This window comes from Crotalus tigris, unplaced genomic scaffold (genome assembly GCF_016545835.1).
Source record: "Crotalus tigris isolate CLP2741 ecotype Arizona unplaced genomic scaffold, ASM1654583v1 scf7180000017725.2566008, whole genome shotgun sequence".
NCBI classification, from domain to species: Eukaryota; Metazoa; Chordata; class Lepidosauria; order Squamata; family Viperidae; genus Crotalus; species Crotalus tigris.
Window position 1 is genome coordinate 1,765,582 of NW_024096593.1, and position 15,520 is coordinate 1,781,101.

At 35.3% G+C, this 15,520-nt stretch overlaps 1 long non-coding RNA gene across 1 annotated transcript in view; it reads left to right on the plus strand.

Moving 5' to 3' along the window:
* The window catches only part of LOC120306208, a 29,034-nt gene extending 17,175 nt beyond the window's left edge, over positions 1–11,859 (plus strand). The window contains exon 2 of the long non-coding RNA XR_005556194.1: positions 10,327–11,859. This is a non-coding gene — a long non-coding RNA (uncharacterized LOC120306208). The remainder of the gene's footprint in view (positions 1–10,326) is intronic.
* Positions 11,860–15,520: the final 3,661 nt, after the last annotated feature.

Genomic DNA, 15,520 nt, shown 5'->3' on the forward strand with positions numbered 1-15,520 from the left:
CCACATGTATTTTGCTGCTCTGCAATATTGCTTTATAAAAAGGGTGAAAACAATGGCTTAGCATGACATATTAACTCAGAGAAATGGCTCTTGCATGCTGAGCTATTCCTAGTACTTACTTGGAGCCTTTAATAATTTTATTATTGTTGTGGAGTTATTGATTTGATATAGTATTGTTGTTTCTGTTTTAAATTTTGGTTTTTTATAGAATTAGAAAGAGCTAATATGCACAAAAATCATCTTTAGGTTCTTTACTCCAGTTTTCAATTTTAGAATTTTAATGGAGCAGAAATGGCATTCCAGACCTTTATATATAAGCACAGCCTGCAGAAGAAGATGAAATAACAGAAGGAGAAGATGAAATAACTGACTTTCAATAGGTGTTTTCCCTATCTGCTGCAGTGAGAGGCACAGAGTAAAATGATGTAATGATGATATCAGTTGCACCATTCTCTCCCTAATGAATAACCTACCACAACATGAATGATCTCATTTTCCATTACTAAAATTGCATCTGTAAGCCACAAGACACTGATGAAACTTTGAAGGATTTAATAGTGCATGATCCCAGTTTGTGTAGCTAACAGTTAGCTTTTCCATAGCCAAATTACCATGTACTGTATATGAGCAAGATAACAATATGTATTTTGATATGCTGATAGGGAATAGGATGAAAACCATCACAGGTTTTCAGTTGTCTGTAATCTTGTAAGAAAGTCACACTTTAGGGTATATTTTTTATCTCTCTCTTTTTTGGGGAATACAAATCTGGGACTATTATTAATATATATATCTAATCACTTTCGCTAAAGGTCTGTGACGACATAAGAGCAAAGGTGAAGCTTCCATTTCAAACTAAGGATAGATGTTTCTATTTCTGTTCCATTTCTCATTTTCCAGGAAGACATTGCTTTAATGCATTTGGGCAGTGCTTCCCAACCTTGACGGGTTTAAATGTGTGGACTTCAACTTCTAGAATTCCCTAGCCAGAATTGTGGGAGTTGAAGTCCACACATCTTAAAGTCTGACATGTGACTGAAAAGCAAATGCCTCTAAGTTTATTACTCAAATACAAGTGGTCTTAAAAGTAGAACCGTTTTTTTTTTTTTATAAAACCAAACTATTTTCCTGTGGTGGCTATTGATATGGAAATGTAGTGTGTTTTTACTCTACAACTTTTTTCTTTCTTACTTTTGTTTTATCTGACTTTTCATTTTACTTTGTTCCCTTCCCAAACTTGTACTCATTTAAGATGTAGTTTCCCAGCTAGAAAGACTTTGTTCCAGTTGCTAAGCTACCAAAGAGCTTCTGACCCATTCTAAGTTCCTTTTCCTTGTTCCCTGCTTCCAGTAGGTCTGCATGCAGAATGTAATATTCAAAACTGTTCCAGAAATAAAAATATTAGTAAAACTAGTTCTGATCATTGCAATATATGTTTTTATGCTGTAAACTGTTCAGAATCGTTGGTACGAGATGAGTGGCAAATAAATTTCATTACATAAATTTTGGATTGTTCCACAATACACAGTGCCGCTGTTAAAACGGCCTATGATCAACTTCTTTCTCTCCCCCAAACCTCCTTCTAACAATGTCACCTTTTGAAGTTCAGCTGACATTCTCACTCAGTGCACAAACTGGAACTGTTGCCTCATGCTTTATCCACTTTCCAACTAGTCTTACTTGAATCCACTTAAAGAAATAATTCCTGGGATTTACAAATTTGTGATTTGCTTAAGGGGGCAACTGACTGGCACTTATCCAAACAAATTAAAAGGTTCTCTTAAACCACTTTGTTGTGTTTCTTTCAAGCTTTTCTTCTTACCATGCCTGGCACCTCTTTCTTTGAAAGCTGCCAAAATTGTTTCTCTTACCTGTTTTTGTGTGCTAATTAATTCTTCACACATTCCAGGAACATAGCCCAGAAGGATGAATTCAGTCTTAATGATGTGACTCTTGTGTGGGAAAAAGCTATTATGTCTCTCCTCATTATTAGTCACTGAGTAGCCCAGCTCACAGTTTAACTTCCTTAAAGTTGGGTCACATTTTGTAAAGTTGTGTCACTACCAGAGAAGAAATAAGCATTTTTTTATTTTTGTATATAGTATATGTACCAAACCAAAAAATTGACACATTTTGTTTTCTTTCTTAACATGAACTAAAAAAATGAAATGTCTTTTTCATACTGAGTTAGGGGGTGGGTGTGTTCCCATGTATTTCTTTATTATTTCTGTTTATATGGCACTACATTTCCAAATACTTTAAATGAGTTACAGTTAACCACATATAGTAACATAAAAATATAGACAACAGTCACCATCTGCCTCACAGCTGAATATCATTAATATCAGTGAACTTAATGTTTAGTGAAAGTTGGACTTTGAAGAAGCAAGGTAAGAGTATTGATGCTTTTGAATTTTGGTATTGGAGAATACTTTTGAGAATACTTTGACTAGCCAAGAAAACAAACAAATGGATCATCAAACAACATAGAATTCTCACTTGAGCTACAAATTACCAGACTGAAATTATTCTACTTTGGACTCATTATGTAAAGATCTCGCTCTCTAGAGAAGGCAGTAATGCTGGGAAAAATAGAAGGAAAGATCCATTCACACTTTGTCTCTGATTATCTATAATCTTCAGTAAATTCTGATTATACAAATATTCATCCACTTTTCCCAGGAAATTTCTTGACTTTTGTATAAAGCAGTATAATGATATTTTTTTACATATTTGCATTATCTGTTATTATAGTATTTCCTTTGTGTAACTTTAATATCACTTTCTTTTCTGAACATGAACACATAATAGCTAAAATGTATAAACTTTTGTTGAAATCAGAAACAGGAAGAACAGATAAAAGAATGTATGATAAAGTAGACTAAGAATTTTGCTTATAATATACATATGAACCAATGGGAAATATGTAGTTAAAAGGGTTGAAATGTACTTTGTGTTATGATCTTAAACAGAATTTTAGTAAAATGATGTATCATTGATATATGACATCAAAGAAATTATAATGTATAAAGGCACTTCAAATGTATGTTGAAAATGTGAACATAAAAGAACATTTTAAATTGCTTACTGGATATGTAAAAACAGCTTAAAATGGATTCAGATACATACTTTGATAAAGAATATTTTAAAGATTAATATTCGATCGAAACCAAAATTTTCCTTTTAAGACTAATGGATAAACAGTTAGAAAAAAGCCATGGAAGATTATTTCAGCATATGATTACTGCAGTAAGAGATGGAAAGATCCCACACCACCCACTATGGAGGAATGGTTGGTGAAGTTCACAGATCCTACTGAGATTGATAAATTAACTTCTTTGATTAGAGAAAAGACATTATCTACATTTATTGGTAACTAGTAGCCTCTTATCAACTTTCTGCATACAAATGAAAAAAATGAACTTATGACTTACGGCTTTGATGACAAGGCAGGATACATTATAGAAAGAAAAGTAGTGTGATGTACTACTTAGAAAGAGGAAATAAATATAATTACACTTACAACTACTGTGAAGAATATAGGAAGCCACTTCTTTGTATCTTTTTTCTTCTTTTTCTATTTTACCCTTAGGATACAGAAAGATCTGGACAGACTTGAACACTGGGTGCTATCTAACAAAATGAAATTCAGTGGTGAAAAAAGTAAGGTTCTACATTTAGACAAGAAAACCAAATGTAGAGGACTTCCGGTGGATTTTGCGCGCGCGATGGCGGCTACTTTGTAGCCGTCCTCCTGGGTAAGTGTAAGAACTGCTATGAACAGCAGACATCAGCTGTTCAGCGGTTCAAAATCCCCCTCCCGGGCAAAGGGGGGGGCAGAGAGTGTCTGAATAGTGGTAGAGCCTCTTTTGCACCCCCCAAGTCCTTTTTTTGGGGGGTGAAAGGAGTGCTCCCACGGAGTTCAGACTTGTCTCCGCTTCCCAGCTGTTTTTGTCCTCAGGGACAAAACGAGCCGCTGCAAACACCTCCGTGCTTAAAGAGAACTGGTGAGTTTTTTTTTTAAACGGACAGAGCTGAGTAGAGGATTTAGTTTTTGCTTTCTTTGACTTATTTGGATTTTAAGTTTTTAAGACTTGTTTCTATTTTTACTCTCTCTTTTTATTTCTCCTTCTTTGCTGAAAGGGAAAGTAAAATGGCGATCGGCAAATCTCTCGGTGTTTTTTTTTTTTTTTTTGGAAGTTAGAATGCTGACCGGCAGGCTTTTTGGTGCTTTTTTTTTTTTTTTTCCTTTCCCTTTTCCTTTTTTATTTTTTTATGATTGGAATGGACTGTTAGAATTATTATTTTTGTTTAATCTTTGTGTTTGTTTTTGGTATCTCTAAGTATTTTTTTTTTAAAAAAAAATGGAACGGACCTTTTCTATTTAATTATTTTTTTCTTCTCCCCCTTTTTTTTTCTTTCTCTCTTTTCTTTTTTTCTGAACTCCTTTCCTTTTATTGCAATGACCCCTTTTTGAAGGATTTCCCCCCCTCTTTCTTTTTGAATTCATGGAGTTAACTCCTTTTTTTTGCTTAATTTTTGCAATTTTTAAGGAGGAGTAAAGCTTTTTTAATTCCTTTTCTCTTCTTTTTTTTCCCCCCTTTTTTCTTTTTATTATAATGACCTTCTTTGGAGGGAGTTATGATTTTTGAAGGAATTTTTATAATTTTTTAAGAAGGACTAAAGGGTTTTTTTTTTAAGATGGCTCCAAAGCGTCCAGGGATTTCTACAGCTTCTAAATTAACAGTCTCACCCTCTTCTGGGGGTCAGCTAACAACTATGAAGGATTTGCAAGACATGATGGGAGATGTCATAATTCAAATTAGGGCAGAAATGAAAAAGATTTTAGAGGAAAACAATAAGATCTTGAGACAAGACTTTGTTTTGGCTTTAAAAGGAGTTGCTTCTGTTCTTGAAAAGATGAACTCCCATGTGGAAGAGGTAGATGAAAAAGTGGAGATAATGGAGGGGAAAATTGAAAGTATGGAAAAAGAGATGGAAAATGAAATTCTTATGCTTCAATATGGACAAATGGAATATGCCTTAAGAATCAGGGGCCTGGAAGAGTCTTTGCAAGGAAATTTGAAAGAGATGGTTGCAAAGGACTTTGCATTGATTTTGAATAAAGAAAAAGAGGGAATACTTAGTGAAATTGAAAAATTATTCAGGGTTAATTCTGTGGTGGCAGCACAGAAGAATCTGCCAAGAGATGTGGTAATTTACTTTGGTAAAAAATCTCTACGTAATGAAATTGTGCAAGCCTATTATAAGAAGAGATTTCAAATTGCTTCACAAGATGTTATAATTTTTAAGGAGATCCCATCTAAAATTTTAAGAAGAAGAAAGGAGTTTGCTTTTCTAGCAAATGAACTTAAAAAGAGAAAAATACTATTCAGATGGGATGTCCCGACTGGAATGGTGGTGAACCACCTGGGGACATGTTATAGACTTAATACTGTTTCTCAAGCAAAAGATTTTTATACCTCGGTCCTGGGGGTATGTGTATCGCCATCTATTAAGTTTAAAGCTTTGGAAGAAAAGAATGTAGAATTACAGCTTGAAGAGCCTATATTTATGAAAATTGGGGAACCCTTGTTTGAGAGGCCCCAACAAGTCCAGGTTGAGGAACAGAAGACAACTTGTGCAGCATACAATTGCAAAGAAAAGCAGCAACAGAAGAAGGTCTCTGAATCTCTGGGAGAAGTTAGACCTACAAAGTCTCTGGAGCAATCTTCAAGGGTGGAATTGCTGCCTGAAATGGAAATTGGGAAATTTCAGCTTGAGGGGCACCAACAAGAGAGGAACGGGCAGAGGATAACTTGTACAACTTATAATTGTGAAGATCAACACAAGGAGGAATTCACTGAGGAAGTTTTACAGGTATCGGTCCCTGAGACTTGTCCAACATATAAATGTAAAGAAAAAGTAACATATAAATGTAAAGAGAAAGACCAACAGAAGAAGGAGGTTGAGGAAGTTTCACAGGTACTGATTCCTGAGCTTGTGGGTCAACCAGGACTTACAAACTCTTTGGAGCGATCTTCAAGGGCAGAATTCCACGCATTTTTTTCGATGCTTGCGGGCAAGAGAAACCGATATGGATTGTGCTTATAGTAGATGTAACTGGCTATTAGACAGAAGATTATGGATATTGAATGAAAATTTTAGATAAGAAGTTTGTGTTTATAGTGGGTGCAACTGGTTATCGGACAGAAAATTATGGACATTGAATGAGAACTTTAGACAAGAAGTTTACTATTGAGATTGTGGGAGAAGTAAAACTTACATCGTTTTTGGAAAATGTCTTATGTAATGTCTAAATATGTGTTTTGGGATAATAATATATTTCAGCTTTAAGTTTTAAACCTTTAATGATAATATTGTTTAAACCTGTGTTTTGAAGGGATTATAATTTGTTTATTTCAGTGAGGGGATTCTAATAAATTTGTGTTTTGAAGGGAGTATAATTTGTTTAAGTTCCAAGTAAAGCTTAAATTTGGTTTTTAAATATTATTATTAATATTTCTAAGAGAAAATAATTTGTTTAATTAAATGTCTAGATTTGTTTAGGAAAGAAAGTAATGCTTAAATCTGTGTTTTTGGAGGAAGTTTATATAGAATGATGATTGTATTTAGATTTGTTTAGGATTCAAAAGTGTTTCAAGTTTTTAAATATTATTAATATCTTTAAGAGAAAATAATTTGTTTAACTAAATGTGTCTAGATTTGTTTAGGATTTTTAAGTTTTTTTTTGGATAGGTGAGAAGATTATGAAGATTGAAGGAAATATGTATTTACTTTAAGTTTTCTAAGAGTATTTAGTTTTGATGGTATAACAAAGGTTTATATATTTATTTTTTTGTATTAGGATAAAGAAAGAGGGAGAAATTAGATTTTACATTATAGGTATAGATATTCAAAGAAAGTAATGTTTAAATTTGCGTTTTTGGAGGGAGTTTATATAGAATGATGATTGTATTTAAATTTGTTTAGGTTTTAAAAGTGTTTTAAGTTTTTTTCTCAATTAAGCCTGTACTCAGCTCTGGGAAGTCCAGGGGAGGGTTTGGGAGGTTGGGTAGGAGGGGGGTGAGGTAGGGTTGGGGGGGGTATGGGAAGGGGATTTGTTTTTGTAAAATTTAAAAATTTTCAATTAAAAAAAAAAAAAAAAAGAAAACCAAATGTACAGGTATAGTATAGGAGGTACCTTGTTCAATAGTAGTAACTGTGAGAGGGCTCTCGGAGTCCTAGTGGACAATCACCTAAATATGAGCCAGCAGTGTGCTGCAGCAGCCAAAAAAGCCAACACAGTGCTGGGCTGCATTAACAGACAGATAGAATCAAGAACACGTGAAGTATTAATACCACTCTACAACACCTTGGTAAGGCCACACTTGGAATACTGCATCCAGTTTTGGTCACCATGATGTAAAAAAGATGTTGAGATTCTAAAAAAGTACAGAGAAGAGCAACAAAGATGATTAGGGGACTGGAGGCTAAAGCATATAAGGAACGGCTGCTGGAATTGGGTATGTCTAGTTTAATGAAGAGAAGGATGAGGGGGGACATGATAGCAATGTTCCAATATCTCAGGGGACGCCACAAAGAAGAGGGAGTCAAGCTATTTTCCAAAGCGCCTGAAGGCAGGACAAGAAGCAACGGGTGGAAACTAAGCAAAGAGAGAAGCAACCTAGAATTAAGGAGAAACTTCCTGACAGAACAATTAACCAGTGGAACAACCTGCCTCCAGAAGCGGTTAATGCTCCAACACTGGAAGTTTTTAAGAAGAAACTAGACAGCCATTTGTCTCAAATGGTATAGGGTTACCTGTCTGAGCAGGGGGTTGGACTTGATGACCTCCAAGGTCCCTTCCAACTTTATTATTGTTATTATTTTTCCACAACTTTTTTTCTTTTCTTGCACTTTTTGCTTTCTCTTTGATTTATTTCTTTTTCTTATTTCTTGTTTTATACTAGTTTGTATTAATTTTTATCTTCTTTTTTAAAAGATTCAATAAAAATCATATTTAAAAAGGGAAAAAGAAGGAAAAAGAAGAAGAGAATGACCAGCAGCATGATGGATAGACTCAGCTACAGTAGCAATGAGTGCACTGTTGGAAGAGCTGAAGGACCAGATTGGCACAGATTATCACAGAGAAAATCTATGTGGCTGCTAAGAGTCAACACCAGCTTGATGGCACATAATCAAGCAGTGATCAGCAGCATCCTCTGAGCAGAGGGTAGGGGATCAAAACAGATGAGATGACAGTTATAGCAGAGTGTTTTGTCCTTGCAATGTTGATACATGTGCAAAAGAGCACACAGCCACGACTACCACCTTGTCCTGAGCACTCCAGTTGATACCATTGCTTCTCTTGACATATATAAATATTAAGTTGGACATAATGCTGCTTTCTTAATTTTTAGTTATGTGTACTGTACATGTTTGAGCTTACACAGCTGTGTATTTGAGGGTAAACTTCAGCCTTATGTAACATTATAAATGCAAATCTTGTTTATAGATATTTCTAAAGCAGTGGTTCTCAACCTTTTTAATGCCGCGACCCCCAACTGGTCGTAAGTCGGGGACTACTCAACCGGTCGTAAGTCGAGGACTACTCAACTGGTGCAGCACCATTTGCAGAATGGGACTTTTGGCGGGCTCAGCAGGGCAGAGACAGCCTGGACAATTCCTATTGGCTTTTGAAAGCCAATAGAATTAGACTCTATTCAAGAGAGTCTATTCTATTGGCTTTCAAAACACAGCTAAGGAAAAGGGGAAAAAAATGGCGGACTGCGTTGTTTGGCGACCCCCGTGAAATGGTCGTTCGACCCCAAATGGGGTCCCGACCCACAGGTTGAGAACCACTGTTCTAAAGTAATGTGTTCTATATTAAATACTTTTATAACCTTGCTAAAAATGTAAATCTTGGGGCTATATCAAATATTTGGAAAACAAAAATGTTTTCCATTGTAACCCTTTGGAAAATATTAGTCGTGATGATATTGCAGAAATTATAATGCTACATATATCCCTACCTATAGACAAAAACCTTGATTAGGCTCACAAGGTTGCTACAAAAGTTGATATCAAATTTTATTTTTAAACGTAGGGGAATGGAAAATTATTAAATACATAGGGAATTACTGTAGAATTCTCTCTCTCTCTCTCTCTCTCTCTCTCTGTGTGTGTGTGTGTGTGTGTGTGTGTGTGTGTGTGTTATTCCTAGGGACTTCATGGACAATTCTCTTCAGTATTCTTGGCAACATCTTTAGTAATGGTTTGCCACTGCCTTTTTCCTAAGACTGAGAAAAAGATTGGCCCAAAATTCACCCAGCTGGCTTCATGCCTAAGGCAGGACTGAACTCCTAATTATAATTGATTACTTTGATTTACATTAATTTTGAGTTTTTTACTGAACTTTTTTGAATGCCATTTAATGGCATTCAATGCTCATGCTATTCAAAGAGTAAATTTGGCTATTGGCCCATATATAGTTGTACATCCCTGTGGGTAGCAAATCAAATTTGCACAGATATACTCATATGTACACCAGATTAATTAATCTGAATAATCATGGCCCTCTTGTTCAGAAATTGCTTAGGGATTTAAAAGTCTTGACTTACTGGGTGGATGTGGACAAATAACCTTCCATATATTAGCCAATTTAGTCCCAAGCCATTATTTGTGGCCCAGTAACAAATTCTGTTATGTCTGGTTTATCCATTGTGCTAAAGTGTTCATTACGTTGTTTCTGAATCCGTCCATTATGGGTTATCATTATGTATGAATCTGGCAACTTTTGCTTGCTTCCCAAGGTAGAAAAACCTCCTCAAATCAAACATGTCTTTTTCACGATTGCATCTGTGCACTTTTCCTGGCAGTATTAGGGAAGTAATTTCCTTTGCCGCCTTTGGGATGTTTTTCAGATTACTAATCTACCAATAGTTCTCTAATTCCCAGGTGGTTCCTACTAACCTGGTCCAAAACCTATGATTTAAAAAAATCCTGGCTTAGCATTATTATGAAGTCAGCCATTGTCTCTGACAAATGGCTGCAATTAGAGCATGATATATTGAGGAAGTCATACTTTTTTTTAGTTTCTTAATCATAAGTGCTGTTTTGGATCCCTGTCAAGACCCCTATCCGTATATATTTATCTCTTGCCTTCATGAAGGGGTTCGAATGTATTATTTTTCATTTGTTTTGTCTCTATAATTCCAAAGCATATATTCATTTCTGTACTTGGTGGCAGTAGAGCACAGGAAGTAGAGCAAAGAATCAAAAGCATTAAAAAAATAACTCCTTGCATGTTTGCTTCTTCCTCAGGACCCAGTGGCTCAACAGAAATGATACAGCCATATACGTTTTACTGGGATTGATATTCTGCTTCCTCTAGTGGATCGTACTCAATATGAGTATTCCAATAGCCTTTGTAAAAGTAAAAAAAAAAATATCCTTGAGCTGATCTTCACTCCTGATGACTTTGTTGATGACTTCATTGAAGTTTGAGACTTTTTTTAATGTGTTAGTCATCCCAAAATTTGTTTTGCAAGTTGTGCAGCCTATATATTTGAATGACTCTGCTTGTCTGGCAACCCCATAGGCAACCTCCCATACGCTGACATTCAACTCAATATGTGCAAATCCTTAGCATTGCTAAAAATGTAGCAATTTTTTTAATAAACTTACTAAGGAGCATAAAATGTTTAGGAGAATAATAATAGTACCAATAGTAATAAGCACGTTGGGCGCAATTTCAAAACAAATGGATCACCACTTGAATACCATTGGCATTGCCAAAAAACACCATCAGTCAATTGCAAAAGGCAGTTTTACCTATAACAACTTACACCTTGAGGCAATATTTTTAACATCATCTCTGATGGTTTCCACAGACTCCAGCTGGGACTATTTGCCAATTATAGTATTGCAAATATTCCATGCTTCAGTAAAAATATTACTGTGAATTATTATTTTCTAAGTTCAGATTACAAGATGATTAATAATTACAGAACCGTTGGCAGAAAATATTTATTAGGTGTTACAATGGATCTTGGTTTGTAGTATAAAATGTCTAAGATCGTAAGAAATATTTCTTTGTAAGGATAGTATAACAATTTTATTCAAATACAAATCTGCAAAGTAGTGTTTTTCACCCAAATACTCTTTGGCTACATTTTTTAATTCTGTAGCATATTAACATATATAAGATATCTAATAATAGATACCTGTGGTTGCTATTTATTTAGTCATAAGCCTGAATAGTAACCAATTCTCAACAACTTTGGGCCTAATAGTAAAAGTCAACACCAATGTGATGGTACATAATCAATCATATTAGAGCTAATAGAAAGATGTTTTGAAGGTAACCTTTCTTCTTAATCACAGCATAGGAATAAGTTATAGATCACTTCATTATATCTAAACATTAAAACACAAATAGAAGGAAGAAAAAAGAGCTTTGGGACCTATTATATCCATACTGGAGTGGGAAAATTCTTGATGCATAAATTAAGGGATATATGTGATATCACTCATAGCAGGAAACCATCATGGAAAAAATGCAGAATAATACTGGAATACTGTACATAACTTGCCTGTGACACGGTTGTTATAAATTACATAATTTGTATAATTGCCCTGATGATACCATGACACACACTGTGTCATCTTGCTTCTACCAGACATTTATTTCATCAGTAAGAATAATTCTGGGGAAGATGCTTGTTTATTTATCTGTTGGATTTTGTCCTGCCAAATCTGAGCAGACTCTTGGCAGCTTATAGAATAATAATTAAAACATTCATAGTATACCATAAATATCTGTAATATAAGTTAAAATAAAAACAATAAAACATCCATAATGGAGTAACTATAAACAAAATATTCACGTTAAAGAATGCATGTTGAAATTACCAGTACTAATAATTAAAATCTATAATAATACTTTGATTCAAACATTAACAAACAACATTAGCACTCTGAAAAGTTCTTTACTAATACATGCAAAAAGGTAAAGGTATCCGTATGGGTTTTACTCTGGTAGTCATGAATGACTTCAAGGATGATACTCATCTCTTAAACCAAACAGCCAGCGTTGTCTGGAGATGTTTCCAGGGTCCTGTGGCTGGCATGACATCATGTCGCAGCACAAAGCGTACGGCAAAACATAGACCACTGTTAGTAATGCATGTACTAAAAGCATAACTTAACTGTTTTAAAAATGGCATTCCATTCTGAAAAATCTTTCAGAACAGCTTAGCTTTTACCGCTTTTCCAGAAAGCCATCAGAGTTGGGGCTCATTGGACGTCTGTGAAAGGACTGTTCCATGATTGAATAAGATCACTTCCAAGATTGCAGTCCTCTTATTTCATGAGCAAGCAAAATGTTAAAATACTTATCCTGTGATAGCTGTAACAGTTGGAGGAAATAATCATCTTCACTACCATTTAACTTTAAATCTGCCAGATAGGCCCTCGTAGATCAAAATCTGATTTACACTCAGAAACCTGCTGGTGAGGCCTCAACTACAGATGTCATTGGCTTGCAGGGGTTAACACTGATCACCAAATAGCCATCTCATTTTGAACCAACTATAGTTGCTGGTTGCCTTCAAAGTCAGCCATGTAAAAGCACATTGCAGTAATCTAAGCATGTAATAATGAGGGAGTTACTGTAATGCCGTTATTGGGTTAGACTTCCTCAAAAGGAACCAAATTAGATTTCCCTAGTCAGAAATATTATTGGTTATGCTGAGGAAGTAGGAGAAAAAGCATTTTGTTATACAAGTTAACATATATTCTGAAGATTCACATAGCTGTGAATTTTATACTTTACAATCATTGCTTTCTTGTCCATTTTGTTAAATTAGGAATAGCAATGCCCCAGATTAGTCAGAGAGAATGATCAGCAAATTAGGTGATCAAAAAAATTAAGTGCTCCTGAACTTATAATATTTCTGCACATGGACAACTATTGGCTCTTCATACATATTACAGGGTGCTTGCCCAAACTGGAGACAATGCATGAGCTTGGAGGCATCTGTAGTAACCCATTTTTGTTAACTAAAGCAGCATCATGCTATCGTGAGACAGTTCTTATGTACACACATGCAACATTGCTATGCTTATACAAAAATAGCATTATTGGTCTCAAACCAACATAATGCTGCTTTTGTCATTTGACACTTTCTGGATTCCGCTTGGATGGGATTAGCAATTTAGTACCATTTGTACAATCTAATGACTATAAGGGGTGCTTGCTGCTAGGAGTGCTTGCTACCCATAAGAAGTGGGAATATAGAATTCTTGCAATCAGCAATTACACTGCAATATCTGTCTCACACTATCTATGGATATCTATGCCCACAGCATATCTCAAGCAGGATATAAATTTGGTGTTCCATATTTCTCTATGAAGATGCATTTGAGCAATATGCAAAGCTATTGAACTGGGATTGCTCTTTTTCAGATTATCTTCCCATTTTATATCTATCTGCCTCTGATCTTCTCACTAACATATGCCCTCCTCATTTGCTTTTCTACTGCAGCTAACTGTCCTCAGAATTTAATGGGAAACTTTGAGAAATGTTATTGCAGGCAGAATATCTTGGAATTCTATCATTTCAAAAATTGCTTTTGGCCAGAATATCTATCCCAAAGAAGAAACAATGCCAGACTGTAAGTGGCTATGGTTTGCTGTATATTGCTATGTCTTGCAATTAGTACTAAGCTATACCTAGCTGATTAATATTAAGATATAGCTAGCATATTATATTAATGCATTCCGTGGCTGGATTTACATGGGTTTGGGAATATCTATCTACCTACCTACCTACCTACCTATCTATCTATCTTGCACCCTCCTGAAATATACAACTCTGGGTGGCTAATAGTAATTAAAAATTATACAAAAGTATGTAACAATAAAAAAGACAGATTATCAGCACCAAAATAAAAACCAACAACAACTTAATGCCTTGCTAAATAGGCTATAATAGTCTGGCTCACACTTCAAAGAAGAGAATATGTGCAATCAAACATGATTACATCATTGATTAGTATGATAGGCAAATCAATCATATCCTATGCTTGTACGACTTAAAAAAAATCCACTTAAAACTCCATAGAGATGCATTAAAATAGCTCCCTGAGTCTCTTCAAGACAAGTGGGTATACGGCTGACATGGGAATAAGATTATCTCTGAGCCCACCATTCACAAGGGACATGGTGGAAACTAGAATTCAGAGGCTTTCTAGATGTTTGTGATAGAAAAAAGCATGGTACTAAACTTGTAGGAAATAGAGTAATTAAGAAAGATCTATTCTAAACAATGTAAAGACAACAGAGAAGGGTAGGGAAGATGGTTTAAAGGCCCTGCATTCACATGAAAACTAAGCCCAGGAGAATGGTGGACCAGGTGAGAATTTCCTGGAATACAGGGTCCCATTGACTGCAGAAGCATAGCTAAAGCTGCTAAAACAGCAGCACTGGATTTTAAAAGTAAAAAAAAAATCTTTTTTTTTAGTAAAAGAAGTGACAGTGAGAGTAGGAAGACATATACTCTATAGCAGACATGAGAAGGCTTTTGTATTGTGAAAATTTCCATAATGTATGACATTTGCTGGCAGACGAAAAAAGGATGTCAGGAAAATCTTATAGAAGATGGCTAGCATGATAAATGATGCTTGCTTCAGTGCTGTAGATGGAATAGTATTTTCCATTACACTTTAGCTAAAATGTACTTTGTTACATTTATGGCTTTTTTGACCTGTATAAAGATCCACCTGCTGTGATACTAAGGAAGATAAAATAAGCTCACAATTCCAGAAAGCACTAAAATATCTTAACCTGGAAGTGTATGTTTTTTTCCTACCATTTTTCCCACTAGTGTAAGGTCCACTTTTTTCGAATCAACCAGGTGTTGATCCATTTGTTGTGACAAAAATTGCAGACAAGACTAGAACTCACTCTCCTGGTTTCTAGCCTGGTGCCTTAAGCACTAGATCAAACTGGCTTTCTGTATGTTTTGTTATTTATTGATTTAAATTTATTATAGCTACCCATTCCAGAAGATTCTGGGTGGCTTACAAATCCAAAGCCAATAAAAACAGTTAACACTGCAACACCATAGTAGGCAGCCCTGATTAAAACAATTATAGCAATGACAAACCAGACCAGAGGTACCCCAAATAGGCCTGGGATCAAAGTCAGATTTAACAGCTTTGCAGAAACCATGGTGAGACAGCACTATCCATATATCTGGAGAGATGCTCTTCCAGAGGGTGGGAGCCACAACAGAGAAGGTATGTTTTCTCAGTTTCATAAGATGACAACATGATAAAAAGTGAGTCATGGTGGATTGCCTGAAATGCTTTTTCTATGTTACAGACTTTACTTAATGTTGTAAGTCTAAATGAATCTGACTACATATGATCAAACCAAAATATTTTCTGCAAGCATGAGACAAGATGCTAAACTGAAAACCTCATATGACTAAACTGTGTGGACTAGCTTGTG